This window comes from Marmota marmota, unplaced genomic scaffold (genome assembly GCF_001458135.2).
Source record: "Marmota marmota marmota unplaced genomic scaffold, marMar, whole genome shotgun sequence".
Taxonomy (NCBI): Eukaryota; Metazoa; Chordata; class Mammalia; order Rodentia; family Sciuridae; genus Marmota; species Marmota marmota.
Genome location: NW_026000019.1, coordinates 12359220 through 12374650, shown reverse-complemented (window position 1 = coordinate 12374650; position 15431 = coordinate 12359220). Strand labels below are relative to the sequence as shown.

General features: G+C 46.0%; 1 protein-coding gene across 10 annotated transcripts in view; it reads left to right on the top strand.

Annotated features, from left to right (window-relative positions):
• Positions 1–15431, top strand: part of Cacna1e (calcium voltage-gated channel subunit alpha1 E) — a 367641-nt gene that overhangs the window by 46124 nt on the left and 306086 nt on the right. The window lies entirely within an intron of this gene.

Here is a 15431-nt window from a genome sequence, read left to right as displayed (position 1 = left end):
AAGTCCTGTATTAGGGTTCTCTAGAGGAACAAAATCAACAGGAAGCATAATTTTAAAACAGGGACTTATTAGGTTGGTTTACACAACCAGAAGCTGGATAGTCCGCAGTGGCCGACTGCAGGCTGCAGAGCTGGAAGAACCAGTAGCTGCACAGTCCAAGAGCCTAAAGCCCCAGAACAAGAGGGATCAACGGTGCTACCCTACCTAGTATGAGACAGAGGGCTTCTGGAGAATCACTGTCAGCGTCTGCTTTGGAAGAGCGAAGAAGCAAGAGTCCTATATCCCGAGATGATCGCAGCAGCAATAAATAACCCTTTCAAGAAGAATCGAGCTTGCATCTGCTGCTGCTTCCTTGTTCTTCCAACTTTTATTTCATCTAAGCCATCATCCTATTGGATGGTGCTACCCATGCTTAAGAAGGGTCTCCATTTCAGTTGGCTATCCCACAAACCAATCATTCCTAGACTTACCCTCATTGAAACACCCATCAGCTCTTAATCCTTGGTGTCTCTTAATCCAATCAAGTTGACAATTCAAATTAACCATTGCAAGTCCTATATTTATTATAGGTAATCTATCTTGGGTTTTGATTTTTCAGGATTTTGCTTTTCTCACTCACTGTGAGGCATAAGTTTCCTAATTACATGTCTTTTCTGTAGAGTTGATTGTATGCAATGTATTATTTCACTGAAGGCATTTTTTCCAAGTGTCCCAGCTTAGTGCAGAGTCTTGGTTCCAACTTCTTTTTAAGTGTGCCCTCACATATACACTTGCTCCTAAGTAAGCATTAAGACCCACCTATTAAATCCTCTCTTACCAGGACTGATCACTGCCCTTGGGGCAGCTGCACTTTCAATCCACACACTTACTTATTTTTTTCCCTTCCCACCTAAGAATTTTCTTTTATATTTTGCATGTTATGCAATATCTCTTTTAACATATATTTGGAGATATATTCTCATACTTTACTAGTTTTTCCAGAAATTTACAAGAAATTTTCCTTAGCGTAAGTGGTCCCCATATGCTATCCACACAGACCTCTTAGACTTGGGATGTTCCTAACCAAGAGGTTAGTAAGCGTCCTGGACTGACTATGAGGAAGGACGTGAGTTGGAGCAGCAGTGCATTAATGGGCAATTACTTGTCGCCCCCTCTGTGGTACATGAGTGCTTTAGCTAATGACAGTTCACTTAGAAGGTGATCATTGGCAGTTCCTTACAGCAGCTCCAGCAGATAGCTTGCCTGAGGTGACTGAGTCTTTTTAGGAAATAAAAGATCAGAATCAAAAATCAGGGAGAGGGGTCTCCAATTTTAGTGCAGGCAAATTCTAGAAGCAAAAGTGTGAGTCACAAAGGTTGGTGACAGGAAAGGTGGAAGGATTCTAGCTTCAAAAATGATAGGAAAAAGAAAACAGGAGGACTAGCAGAGGGGTGGGGTTTGCTGAGTTTGAAACACGAATATGGGGGTTCTTACTCCCTCTCTAAGGGAGAAATCCCATTCTTGTTGGTACTTTATAACCGTATTTCTGACTATTCAGTGGCAGGAGAAATCTGACAGGTGAGACCCAGTTGCCTTTAGCTTTAAGCCAATGCTGCTGGGTTGTGGTCACCTTTTTCGGCCTGGGTTCTCTCTTCAGTCTCTGCTGAAAATGTGTCTCTTTTATCTGGAGGTGTGGAACCCCCTGTGTGGCTATAAGGCCATAGGAAAATGAGAGGTGCAGCTCTAAGTGCACTCCGACTCCCAAAGGCTGGGGCTTCCCAGACACGAGGGAAAACACAAAAGGCGTGCACGAGGTGACAAGTGTGTTGCACTGGGGGTCCCTGTACCTCTGGTTATGATGTCAGTCGTGTGATCGTGAGAAATTCATTTAATTGCTGTACACCAATGGTCTTAACCGGGAGGTGATTTTGCCTCCCAAGGGACATTTGGCAGTGTTTGGAAACATTTTTGATTTTCACATCTGAGGAGGAGGGTGCATCTGGCATCTAGTGGTTAGAGGCCAGAAATGCTGCTGGACATTTTGCAATGCACAGGACAACCCACATGACAAAGAACTGTGTGACTCAAAAATGTTGGTAGTGCTGAGGTGAAGACACCCTGCCGCACATGTCTTTTCTCATCTATAAGATGGTGAGAATTGAAGAATAGGCTGCTGTGTATGGCCACGTCCCATATGTATGGTTGATATGTGTGGCTCTATATTCAAGTGACCCATTTAACACAAGCCATTTCAGCCAACGTCATATCTATGGAAACATAAATACACTGAAATGAGTTGGAAACATCCCCATCTTATTTCTTCTAACAAACAAAACTTCTTGATCTCAAGACACTGAGCTTTGCAGGTTCACAATGACCACTATATCTGCCTCCATGGACTGGGTCATTCATCTGACCCGGATTGGTTTGCAGGTTGTGCTTGTGCCTGTGAGGTGAGGGTTGAGGATGATCTTCCTTGAGCTGAACTGATTTTCTCCAGATCAGGCTTATTAGTTCTAGCTTCTCCCACAGCACCCCACTATGGTGCAGATTCTGAGGAGTCCGTATCCTGCTTCTGTGCACTTGGCTTTGTCTGTAGTTACCATGAATTTATTCATGCACTTCTCCATACCTTCAATACATGTAAATGTGCATGATACATGAGACAGTGCATTTATTACTATGGAGATGGCAAGGGTGATAAGTCAAGCCCTTGCAGTGCAGTGGGGAAGAAGAGGTGTATAGCACAGTCTCCAGGGCAGGGCCACATCAAGTGCCAAAGGTACTCAGAGGAGTGAGAGATCACTTTTGTCATGATCACAAAATGCTTCATAGTAATGGTATTGTGTGAACTGAGCTTTTAAGCCTAAATAGTTTTTTTTTTTGTTGTTGTTGTTGTTGTTGTTTTACTCCTTTGACTGGTGGCTGTGGAAACAGGAAAGGAAGGGAGAAAGAAAATGAGAGATGACATACAGGAGGAAAATTTCAAGCTATGTTTAGGAATTATCAACTGTCCTGCTTCCATGGAACAGTAGTGGGAGATACTGCTGGGAGTGTAATGGGGTGGTAACAAGGAAGACACTTTGCTTTCAAATCTGAAATTATAACGACTCTATAGTTACATTTGACCAGGACTAGAAAACTCACTCATTCAACAACAAAAAATGTAATGAGTTTCCCCATGAAGATACAACATTGAACAAGTCCTTCATTTTGATCGCCCTTAGGGTGAGGATCTGGCCAGAATAGAGCTAAACAATGAATTGTTGTGGTAGAACCTGGAAGAGGAAGATGGGTGAGGAGCCCTCTCTCATTTACTGAGCAGAAGGATAAAGTTCTGACTTGAGAATTGGTGCTGCAGAGACTGTGAAAGTGGTATGCCAGGGACTTGGAGCATGGCTGGTGTGGGGAAGTGGAGTTAAAGATGCATCCAAAGTTTTATCCCCCAGTTAGGGGAAGATTGTGATGCTGCAAAGATAATTAGCGGCCTGGGAAGAGGCTAGGTGAGACAGAAAGAGGATGAGTTTGTTTGTAAACCAGTTGATTCACGATGTAGTCAGGCCTTCCAGGTAGAGGAGCTCATTTGAGCAATTGCAAATGGTACCAGACCTCAAAAAGAACAGGGCCAAAGGTACAGCTTTGGGACTCTTCTCAAGACACTGTGATGTTAGCTTTAGTTGCATTGGATGGATCAGATCACCCAGAGTGTGTGAACAGTGAAGAAGGAAGGACATGGGATCAGGGGGACGTGTACATTGAGGAGGGGGAAGAAGAAGACAAAGGTGCAGTTAGGGCAGTGGGAGAAGTACCAACCTTTGGAAATGGTCCAAGAAGCAGGAAGGTGAGGGAAACTGTTCTTGCCGAGTCATGGAGACATAGGAACCTGTAGGGGCCTGTGCCTTCAGGAAGAAGGCTTCGACTTAAACACATTTAAGGGCTTTTTTTTTTTTAAAATCTGTGAAAGTGTTGAGTTCACCTGGTGGATCATTTTATCACTTGGGGCCTCGACCAGAGGGAGAGGAAGAGGCCCTCCAGAGAGCAACTCTCTCGTGTGGCAAGAGTTTTAGTTAAAAGAATTTCTGAGTAAAAGGTTGCTTCACTTGTTTTATGATGGGTCTTGGAGCACCATGGCAACACTAGGACCATAAAGACACTAGGGTTTGCTCTGAGAGGTGTCCCACGAGGGGAGGACATCGGGGACAGCCGGTTCCAACTGTTTCCCACAGCCTGGGTGACTACGTGGCTGTAAGGAGATCTGGAGCTCATGCAGAGCCTATCATTTCCAGGCAGAGGGGCTTATCACCTTTCCCCTTTGGCCATGGCTTGGAGGAGGCTCTGTGTCCACTGCTTGGCCCACAGTGACTTTCAAATGACCCCAAACTCTTTTTCTCTGGGCCCCTTGAATCAGTTTAATCCAGCCTTAGGGCTCAGGTTACACTTGCTCCTACAGATTGTCTCTTCCTGTGAGGTTGCCTCAGTGCATTCCTGCTGCTATAACAAAAATACCTCAGGCTAGGGAATTTATGAACAGTATAAATTGATTTGACAGTTATGGAGGTCAGGAAGTTCAAGACCAAGGCAGGCTCTCTGCTTCCAGGACAGTGCCTCGAATACTGCTTTTTTTTTTTTTTTTTTTGAGAGAGAAAGAGAGAGAGAATTTCAATATTTATTTTCAGTTTTCGGAGGACACAACATCTTTGTTTGTATGTGGTGCTGAGGATCGAACTCGGGCCGCACGCATGCCAGGCAAGCGCGCTACCGCTTGAGCCACATCCCCAGCCCCTCGAATACTGCTTTCTTTGCAGTGGGTGGATGCTGTGTCCTCATGTGGCAGAAGGCAAATGGAGCCTAGTTAGTTCCCTCTTTTTATAAGACTTTTATAGCCTTTTTGTAAGACACTAACCCCATATGCAAGAGCAGCCCCTGTTAGCCTAAATGACATTATGAAGGCCCCACTTCTTAATACTGGTGCATTGGGGACTGAATTTCAGTATGAATTTTGAAGGGGATCCAAACATTCCAACCACAGCAAGAGCATAGTGAGATGGGGCAGGTCCAGGCTTCACATCCAGCTCTGTGTGAGACTAGTTCAGAGACAGCTTCTTTTGTTCTTAGTTGTCTCATCTGAGAAATGGTTGATATGAACCATACCTCATAGGATTCCTTTTCAGATAAAACAAGGTAAACACATAGTACTTCTGTCTTCCACAAATGTCAGTTATTGTATTCTTCTAATTAATCTCTTCCTTTTGTTTTTAGAATTTCCTTACCCTTTCCCTAATTTTTTCACTTAAGAAAGAAGGTCATTGATTTGAAGAAAATCATTACAGAACATTTCTTAGTCAGCTCCTGCCCAGTTCCCTGGGTAAATGAAGCACCTTGAATGCTTTGACTGAACTCCTGTAATTCCCTTTTGGGAGTAAGAAGTTGTCTTTAGACATCACCTAAAATGCTTGGTGTCTGTCCCTGAAAATATAACAACATCACCACCCACAGTGGTGTGACTCTCTGAGTTGACAAAGGATTTTCATATACACCGTGTCACAATCTTGACATCATTAGGTGAGCTGGGTCTTTCACCCCTACTGAGCTGGTGACAGTCTTCAGCTTTTAGATGTGTGTGTATGTGCATGCATACGTGCACATGCTTAGAGGATTGCTTCTTTTCTTTTAACACAAAAAGCAAAAGTTTCAAAGCAGGTGGGGTGTGGGTTAAACACCATTCTAAATGGCAGGCCTGCTGTTCATAGGGAGGGAGAGTGGCCTGAAAGTTTAAAAATAACCTGAACATTATAGACTCCTGTGAATTTTACAGCCCAGAGTACTGTGAGTCTGTGGGTGTTTTACCTGCTGGAGTGCAGGCAGGAAAACAACAAGTTGAGAGGCAGGAGGATTTAAATTTGCTGAACCCTTTCATGCCACGCATTGGCAACAGAAGTATTCATGAAAGAAAAATTAAAGTCATACCTAATGAACAGGATAGATGTTCCTCAATGACAGTACATTGGCTCCCCTTGGGTTTGCCAAACACTAAACAACTATCCCTGCTCCCTTCTCCTTGTTCTTCCCTCCAGAGTTTGGCCCATAGCTTTTCCAGATGGGTAATTGAGGCTGACCTGCCGGGGAGCTCCAGGGTGGAACATTTAGGATAGATTTGGCCATTCATTGGAGACCAAGTAAGTGGTATGTAACATGCTCACCAGGAGTACAGTGTGGGCAATAGCATACCCTTTGGATCTAGAGGAGTTTTGAGGAGTTGAAGCAGTGTTTGGATAAGGACTCATGGCCCCTTGGCCTGACTCATGTTGTTCGGGGACTTTGCAAAGCAAGACTGCAGCAGCAGGTCAGGCCCGTAATGCCAGTGTGTGTTGGAGTACAATGTGTGGCAGAATCTCTTGTCATATTTGAACTATCTGCACTCCCTGAGATTCAGGGGCAGGCATTACGTTGCCATTTCTGCATCCGTGATTATAAACCCATCTAGGACTGAGGTGCGAGTCTCTTGGTCTTGTCTCATACCCCAGTTTATTCTGAGGCCTGTCAGCACCATCTACAGAATCTGGACATATTCTTGTCCCTTGTAATTATAGGATCATCATGAAATAAAATGACTGGATCAAATTTCTACTGATGGTATTACTGAAGGACAATTTGGGGTTAAGATAATGGGTTTTACAATCTGGTAGGTCTAAGGTTGATTTTCTGCTGTCACCAGCTACCTCTCTGATCTTAAAGGTAATTATTTAGTCTCTTTCAGTCATGCTTCTCTTTCTGCAGAATGGAATTCTGATAGTGCCTATCACATAGGATGCTTGTGAGAAACAATGAAATAATAATATTTAATATTTATTATCATTAAAATTATAAACCTTACTGCCTATACTTTGTAACTACTCTTTCTTTTTTGTTGCATGTCCATGTTTCTCTTTGTTGTTTTTTTTTTTTTTTAGCTCTGGAACTTTACAAAATGAAGTTTTGACTTATTAGAGAAGAGAGATTATTTAAGCAAAAGAAAATAGCATAGTAGGAAGCTTTGGATTGTTATATTAATACTTGAGTGCATCTGGCAGAATTATTTTGAAGAATGTGACCAAGTGATAGAGTGGTTGTGTGAAAATAAAACTAGTCTCCAAGGGAAAAGACTGTATTGTGAGTGAATCTGTGTGTCTAAGGGACTGGCTTGGTAAGGGTCTCAGAGAGGAATATTTCAGGAGTTCTCTTTTGATTGAGCATTAGGTTTTCACCTTTCTCATTTTAAAATGGCACATGAGGAATATGTAGAAATCTTCAAGAGAGCTTCTAATTTTTCTCATTTGATGTACTGTATGAAGCCTGTCTGCAAAGTTCCCAATAGCATGGGAAGATCACTTGCAGGTCTGTAAACTTGACGGGCAGACTGGAGGTTGAGCTGAATCTAGCGGGTGCCTCCACATACAGGCACATGGTGTGTGTGTATGTACGTGTTTGTGTGTGCGATGTCTTTTTTTGGGAGGGGGGAGTAACCAGGTATTGAACTCAGGGGTACTTGCTCACTGAGCCACATTCCCAGTCCTATTTTGTATTTTATTTAGAGTCAGGGTCTCACTGAGTCGCTTAGCAGCTTGCTGTTGCTGAGGCTGACTTTGAACTTGTGATCCTCCTGCCTCAGCCCCTGTAGCTGCTGGGATTACAGGCTTGCACCACTGCACCCAGGGTGTGTGATGTCTTTTTCTCATGTAATTCTTCATAAGGGAAAGAGGCATATGATGACATTGTCACTTTTCTTGTAGGGAGAAAAGGTAAAACCCATTAAGACCGTTGTTGATTTTTTTTTTCTTTGAAGCAGAATTTTAATTCTTCTAGTCGTTTTCCTTTTCTGTGGAGAGGACTCTGAAATATTCCTTAAGTGGGGATCTGAATGTCTTCCTTTAATAACTAATTCCTCATATCTTATTTTCAACCAAATTTTTAAGAGCAGGAGATACTCCTAGGAGAGTGAACCCCATGACTTGGTGATGGATAAGATGAGGTGAAGCTGTTATGGTGCTGAAAATGTTCCCCTGAACTGAAGGTACCTGATCTCCTGTAAGAGAGGACCATTCTACCTGGAAGGAACCGTTGAGACATCTACAACAGAGCAGAGAATCAGGGGAAGGGCAGCTCCTTAGACAGGGGCCAATACCCGATCAACGGTGAATAATCAGGCATCAATCCTGCTCACTGAAAATTGTTGCAGGAGATTCATTTATTAACTTGACTACTTACTTGGTAAAGGCCTGCTATGAGGAAAATATAATGCAGGCACTCTTGGTAGTAGGATGAAGGGGAAGATATGTCCTTCACTCCCGAGAAGCTTACACCACAGTTGAGGAGAAGAGGCATATATAACTGAAATGTAACGGTGAAGTTATATTCACAGCAGATAACAATGAAACACAGCATGAACGGTACAGAGAAGTTCTATGAGTCAGTAGGAGGGAGGGGTTGTAGAATATATGGAAGGCTTCATGTTAGAGGCGGAATTGAACTGGATTGTGCCTTGAAGGATGCTCAGGAGCTGGAGAAGCAGAAAAGAAGAAGGGAGGTCCCTGGATTGTCTGAAGCAGGTGCTGTGAGCAAGGGCTTTGAGGTGGGAGCGGGCCTGACTTGTTTGTTATGACTGAGTTAATCCTGTGCATGGTCCACGGAGATGGTGTTGGGAAGGTGGGCTGGATGCAGATTGTCTTGAGTCGTGAGGCTAAGGAGTTTGGCCATTTTATAGGCAGCAGAAAAGCCACTGAATGAATTAAGAATGATGTCACACGAATAGAAACTGGAATTTTTCGGAGGAAGGGTTAGGGGTGAGGGCTAGGGGCTAAGATGTGGAAGTACAGTTGAAACGATGGATAAGGATGTGACCTCAAAGGGAGAGAGATAAAGAGATTGAAGATGCTGGGATAGTCCCACAATAGGGTGAGAGCACTACGAAGAATAAGAGAAGGAAATAGTGAGCAAATGGGAGGCATGGTAACTGGGATATTGTGGGGGAAGGGAAATCTCTGAGGAGGCATGAAGGTCAATAGTGCCAAATACTGCAGAGTGGTCGGGGAAGAGGAGCGTTGGATAAGGACCATTGGGGCGATCAGTGAGGGTCTTAGTGCATTTTCTGGGGAGTGGAAGGAGCAGAGCTAGCAAATGGCCTGGCCAGGTGTACATTTCAAAACTGGCCTCGAGTCCGTATCATATGGGAATGCCTTATTCACTCTGATTATTTTATACCAGGTGGGTGTAACCAGCTGCTCAGTGTAGGAAGAGAGTGGGAGAGAGAGGGTGTGGTGATGGACAGGTGGTGGCTTAATCCGCTGATGATTTCCACCCAAAGGGCCCTGGGAGAGGCAAGACTGGTGGGTGTGGTGGAATCTGGTTCTTTTCTTTGGGTCCTTAGGGTTCGTATCAGCTCTGTTTCAGCGTGAGCTGTGTACTCTGCTCTTGGGGCATTATCTTCAAGGGAGACGGGTAGAGAATGGATCAAGAGAAGACAGACACGTGCAGCATCCCCCAGGTCCTTCTCCTCCAAGCACTGCCTCTTTTGCTCTGGCACCTGACACGCTGCCGGACATGTGGAAGGTGCTCATTGTATGTTTGCTGAATGAATGAATCAGCCTGAGCCCACCCAGGCTGAGCGAGCTTTGCAGTGTGTGGGCTGCCTTGTGTTTTCTGAGTCAAGAGGCCACGGGGGTGGATGGATGGGCGTGCTTCCGTCAGTTGTTCTCGCCCTCTGCTCACCCTCATCGGTCAGAGCTGGCGCTCTGCAAAGTCTCCTGCTGCACTTCACCTTGGAGGGGCAGCAGGTTGGACCCCGAGGGTAGGAGGTGAGGTGGGCAATGATGGAAAAGGGAGCCTGTGCTGCCTGGGGGCTAGTAGGTTAAACATAGTTAGTTTTTCTTCCAGCTGAAAAGTTACTTCACCTTATGGAAAAGGAAGGATTGAAGTGGTAACGCTGCAGTCTCTGTGATCCTAAATACAGTGAAAGAAATGAAAATGCCGATTACTTATCCCATGCTTCTTGCATGTGGTCCACACCCCAAGTACCCATGCTCCAGGCTATTGCCACATGCCCCCAGTGCCACCCCTTTCAAGGATCTATGGATTTTTCTGTTTTCTGGTTGCCTCCAGCCAGGGGAGGGGATGTCTCCCTTCTTGGTTCTTCCCAGGTGCATTACACAGCTGCCTATGTTAGAATCCTTCACAGCATGTTTTGTCTTTTCCTCTCTCAAACTCCATGCTCTTAGAGCCTGTGACTGTGTCTAATTTATCTTTGAGCCTCAGAATCCCCGAGAACAATGCCGGGCACATGAAAAAGGCTTAATGAGAATTTGTTAAATGGGTTTATGAATTCATGAGTAAGTAAACAAATGTGTGATTCTTTCAGGTACCACAGCCTTTGAGCTCCCCCGACACACGTGTCTGGTAATTTTCTTTTTTCCCCTTCTTTTCTCCATTCCTCTTTCTGACCATGTCTCAGGCACTTACATCTCTGCTCTTCCATTTACCCTCCTGACACACACACACCAAAGTCATCCCAGGCTGCACTTCTGTGCTTTCAGAAACAAAGCTATCAGATATGCAGTTGTTGGCTGTGTGCTTCTCTGGTCATGGCTACCATAACTGAAATGTATGTAGCAAGCACTTAATGCAGCACTTACTGTATACTAGGTATGCAGGTATGTACTAAGAGTTTTACAGTATTAACTACATTTTTTCATGATAGCCCTATGGGGCAGAGTGGTACACATTCATAGAGATTTAAGCCTCTGGGAGAAGATCAGGCCTTGCCTCTGCAAAGTCACAAGATCATCCCTATGACCTGACTCTTAAAAAACAAAACAAAATAAAACATTATTCTGACATGCAGTATGTTAATAGTGGCTACACACTGTAAAGAATCCTGGCCTTATTACCAGAAGATTTGGCTTTGCTATTTCCCAGCTCTATGCATTTTGACAAATCCAGCCCCCACCACCCCTGCAGCCTCAGATAATAGAGAAGGGGCCTCACAGTTCTGTAGCAAAGATGCCATGAGGTTCCATTAGCATGACTAGTAAGGAGATGTTGAATTGTCATCAGTGAATAATTTCAAAAGTACCTTAAGCTAAATTTGTGGACCTTTCGTTAGCTGACAGTGTTGGAGGTGTGGGTTTTTGCAGGCATAGGTTTGAGAGATGCTGGTTCTAGGCTGGACATTACATAAGGATGTGGAGTTACGTTTTCACTCAAGTAAGGGCTGTGTGGTGTTGTGAAAGCCAGCAGACTCCCAAGATGTCTGCACTGCCATCCTGCTCTTCTGCTCTGCTTGCATTTGCACATGGTTTCCTGCCAACTTTTTTCTTAAGAACCCACTCCCAAGTCCTCTCTGCATTATGTTCCTTAGAGCACTGCTTTGCATAAGAGTCTATTTCTTGGAAAAGCTCAACAGGGGAAAAATAGAACAAAAGGGGCTCTGATAGTTAAAGCATAAGTTAGCTGGGTGTAGCTGACAGAGTAGGGGCAGATGAGAGAGCAGGGCTGGTGGGAGGGCACATGCCTTTTGGCTGAGGCCCAGATTACAGATTCCTCAGTGATGGGCCAAAACCTCCTATGAAGATGGCCCAAGGCCTAGCAGATCTGAGATGAGCTTTATGAATGAGGGGAATAGATGGACTGATTCTTCAACCTGTCACTCACATGTCTTCTTAGGACAAGCTCCCATGGCCTGTGTGGTCTGGGGACACTACGACCATATTGTTTCCTTCCTTTTGCAGAAGAGCCTGGAGAGACCACCCCCTAGTCTTCACCACTCTTGCCTGCATCTTGAATGTTTCACTGGAATTACAGCAGGGCTACAGGACATAGGCTTTGAAGTTTAACAATCTGCACGAAATGAATAATCTAGCAAAGCTTTTCACTTGCTTCATTTGCTCCTGTTGGATTACTATTTTGGAGGTCACTGCTTGCAGAAAAATATGTAGAGCATTTGGCTGCCCTGTCTTACCTTCTCTTTGTATGTGTGTACCGTGTGTGTGTGTGTGTGTGTGTGTGTGTGTGTGTGTGTGTGTGGTGACCTTGTGCCCAGTGTTTGGGGCTGTAATTTCTAGGTAGTGTGAGATGGGTTGGTTACACGATAGTGAAATTCAGGGCTTAGAGCTCAACAAAGTCCCACAGAAAGGTAGAGGGCTGGTGACAAGAGGTCAACTCTTAGGAATGCCCGGGCTCTGAGGCATGGGCATGGGGTGCTGAGCGGCCAAGAACCTATGCTCACGGAGATGTCTCGCTAGTGACCAGTAGATGGTGCTCTGTCAACAGGAAAGTACAGCTACAGTCGTCTGAGGCTGCAAAAGGATTTTCCCGATGGTCTTCAAACTGATTTCCAGTCAGTGTTCTGACTAGAAGCTGATTCTCCACACTTCCATTTATGGGTTTTTTAGGGGACAGTGGAACCAGGAGTACTGGAAGAAAAAGTCCACCAATTCCCTTAGGAGGAGCATTATGGCAATGAGCTGATCTCTCTTGAGGGTAGTAGAAGTGTTACCAGCATGGTGCTAGAAGCATTTGGTCACTGATGAAATTCAATTTGAGGATGATAGGCAGAGTGGGTTCTTAAGACTTCCATAGTCTCCGCATCATTGCAGAGTTTCTTCTCCTGATGATGAACAGTATGGAACTGAGTATTAGAACTGGAAGTAATATCCGTTAAAAGTCCACACTCTGCCTCTTATCAGACCTGGACAAAAGGCTTTACGTTTCTGAAACCCTGCTTTGTGTGTCAAATCAGGGTCATAATACACGCATTGCCAGGCTGACCTCAGAGGTTTGCAGGGAGGCCAGCTGTCTGTTTATGTAAACTGATAACTACTGAACAAGTTATTACTTAACCATTGAAATTGTAGCTGTCTGGCAACTGGGAGAATGTGGGTTGGAGAGCATGAAGCCAGTGTAGACAACATGTAGATCTCAAGGCTCTCAAGAGCTTGGACAGCTAGGTACAGGGTGAAGAAGGGAATGTGCCTTCCCACCAACATTGCTGTCTTTAGGACAGGTCCCTTGCCAAAGCCATGGACACCACCATGTTTGCCTCCCCATCCCCTTGGGCTGCACCCTCCTTAAATGAATCTCCCTTTTAAGTTCCATACATAGGTTCTGCTTCTCGCAGTGTGCTCTCACATCACCCCCAGCCCATACATTTGTGAAGCCTGCTCCCTGGGAAGGCAGGAAGACAGTCTCAGCTCCAGTGGGTCCTCAGTCTCCGCCTAGGGTATCCTGTCTGGAGTATTCTAAGTCTCTGAGGAATGGCATCAGCTACAGAGAACACAGGACATGACAGAGTGGAAAGGGGATTAACACTAGAACTTGTGAATGGGTGACATTGAGGAGATGAGTCAGGGGTGCCTGATCTTCCAAGAACTAATACTAGGAGGTAAAAAAACTAGTGAAACCTGCTCATCCTGGGAGTTCACAAAAGGCATACCACCCTCCAGCCTGCCAAAGCAGGACAGGAAAGGAAGGGGTAAAGTCTGAGCGTGAGAGTGAGGTCCAGGAAGCATTCTAGTCCTTGAGGCTGCATGAACAGATCAAATTTACCCTAAGAAGAAGATACATTATTTATGTCATCATCCATTTTGTTCATTATTGTGGCCTCAGTGCCTAAAACAGTGCCTGGCACAGGGAAGGTGTGTAAAAATATTTGTCAAATGAATGATTTGAGTGGATCTTGTGCTATGGATTCTGGCCCACCTGGAAAGCAAGGGCATGCACTTGATAATTTCTAAAAGCCCTTTCTAGTCCTATGAAGTTCACAGGGTACTGAGACAGCCACTTGTGATGGTTCTAAGTGACTGTCTGATGGTCACTGTCCCTCCCCTTTCACTTTTGACTAGGTAGTTAGAAAGAAGAGGACCTCTACTTCAGGTGATAAGGACAGAGAAAGGCAGGACAGTGAAATCAGAATGACAATTAGAGCTGGCTCACCTTGAATAGTAATTTGGCCTAAAGTGGACTTATCTGAATCAAAAGGTCAACAAGCTGTATCCTGAGGCAGCAGTGCCTGCTGGGGGTGGACACCTTGAGACCATTTCTTTGGGTTTTCAGCACTGAAAGAGTTTTCCTCACACATACACACACTCCCATGTACTCTCACACAATAGACACGTGTCAGTGCTCACATGGCCTTGCCTACACACACAGAGGAACACACGTAGGAACACACGTGCCTCCCATTCAGATGTCACCTCCCTTCTCACCAATTAACCTCACACACACAAAACCACATTCACCCATGATCTTCAGCTTCTGGGCTTTGGTCAGCCTTTGTTCCCTTCCTCTGCCACTCCTTGCCCCCATTCCTCCCATTGCTCAGGTGGGATTTGGACAGGACTATGTGTTGAGGACAGGCAGGGAAAAGCAGAGGAAGGTAGTGTGGACATGGTAAGGGACAGCTCTTTGCCCTCAGTTCAAAACACTCAGTCACCTGTGGGGAAGGGCTTGGTCGCTAAGCACAGGGATTCTTTCTATGGGGCTTCTAATCCACCTCCTCTCTCTCCAGATCCAATATTAATTTCGTGTTTTGCTTCATTAATGGGGTAGTCTTGCGAAAGTCAGTGGGGCTTATTTGGGAATAAAAGACTGGGGCGAGGAGATCCCTGTTAGGATTGTGAGACTGGAAGGTTTAGCTCAGCCCTCACTATTCAGTACCTGGGTTATTTGGAGCACTCTTCCAGGAGGTGAGGCACAGGGTTCTGCTAGAATGGAACCCAGGTGGCTGCACATTAGTAGTCAGGGAGGGCAGCGACTCCCCCGGGAGTGGAGCCCGCAGAGCCCCCAGGGAGATAAGAAGGGAGGCTGGAAAGAGGGTGCCTTCTTCTCCCTGGAAATCCCTGGTGGTGTTCGCGGAGCCTGGGAGGTGCAGAGCTAGTGGCGACGCGGCCCTGGTGAGCGGTGCGCAGGGCGCAAAGGCCCGGACTCCTCGCTAGGGCGGCGGCGGGTCCGGCACTGCGCGGCGCTGAATGGGACACAGCACTGCAGACCCCTCTCTGCGGGAACGCGAGGCTTGAGTGTTGTGCACCCCACGCCAGCCCCCGCTCTCCTGCGGAGACTCCGCCAAGCCGCCAGCGCCCGCATCCTCAGCATTACTTGGGGGGAAAGGCGATTCTACCTTGGACCTTTGCAAAGGTGGCCCCACTACCCTCCGGCCAGAGAAACAATTAGGCAAACCAGCCTCGCCGCCCAGACCCTTCAGCCTCGGGCTGCAAGCCGCCCCTCCCCCGCGCCCCGGGCAGCCTCGCCGCGCTCCGCGCTCCGTTCCCTCTCGCCCTGCTCGCTCCCGCCTCTCCTGCGTCTTCTCTGCTCAGTGCAGCTGGGCGGGCTGGGTGCAAAAGGAAGACCTGGTCGTTACTGAGGAAGTTCGGTCCTTAGACAAGTCCCGGTGCCGGGCCACCGCTAGGCTGACTGCAACCTGTTCC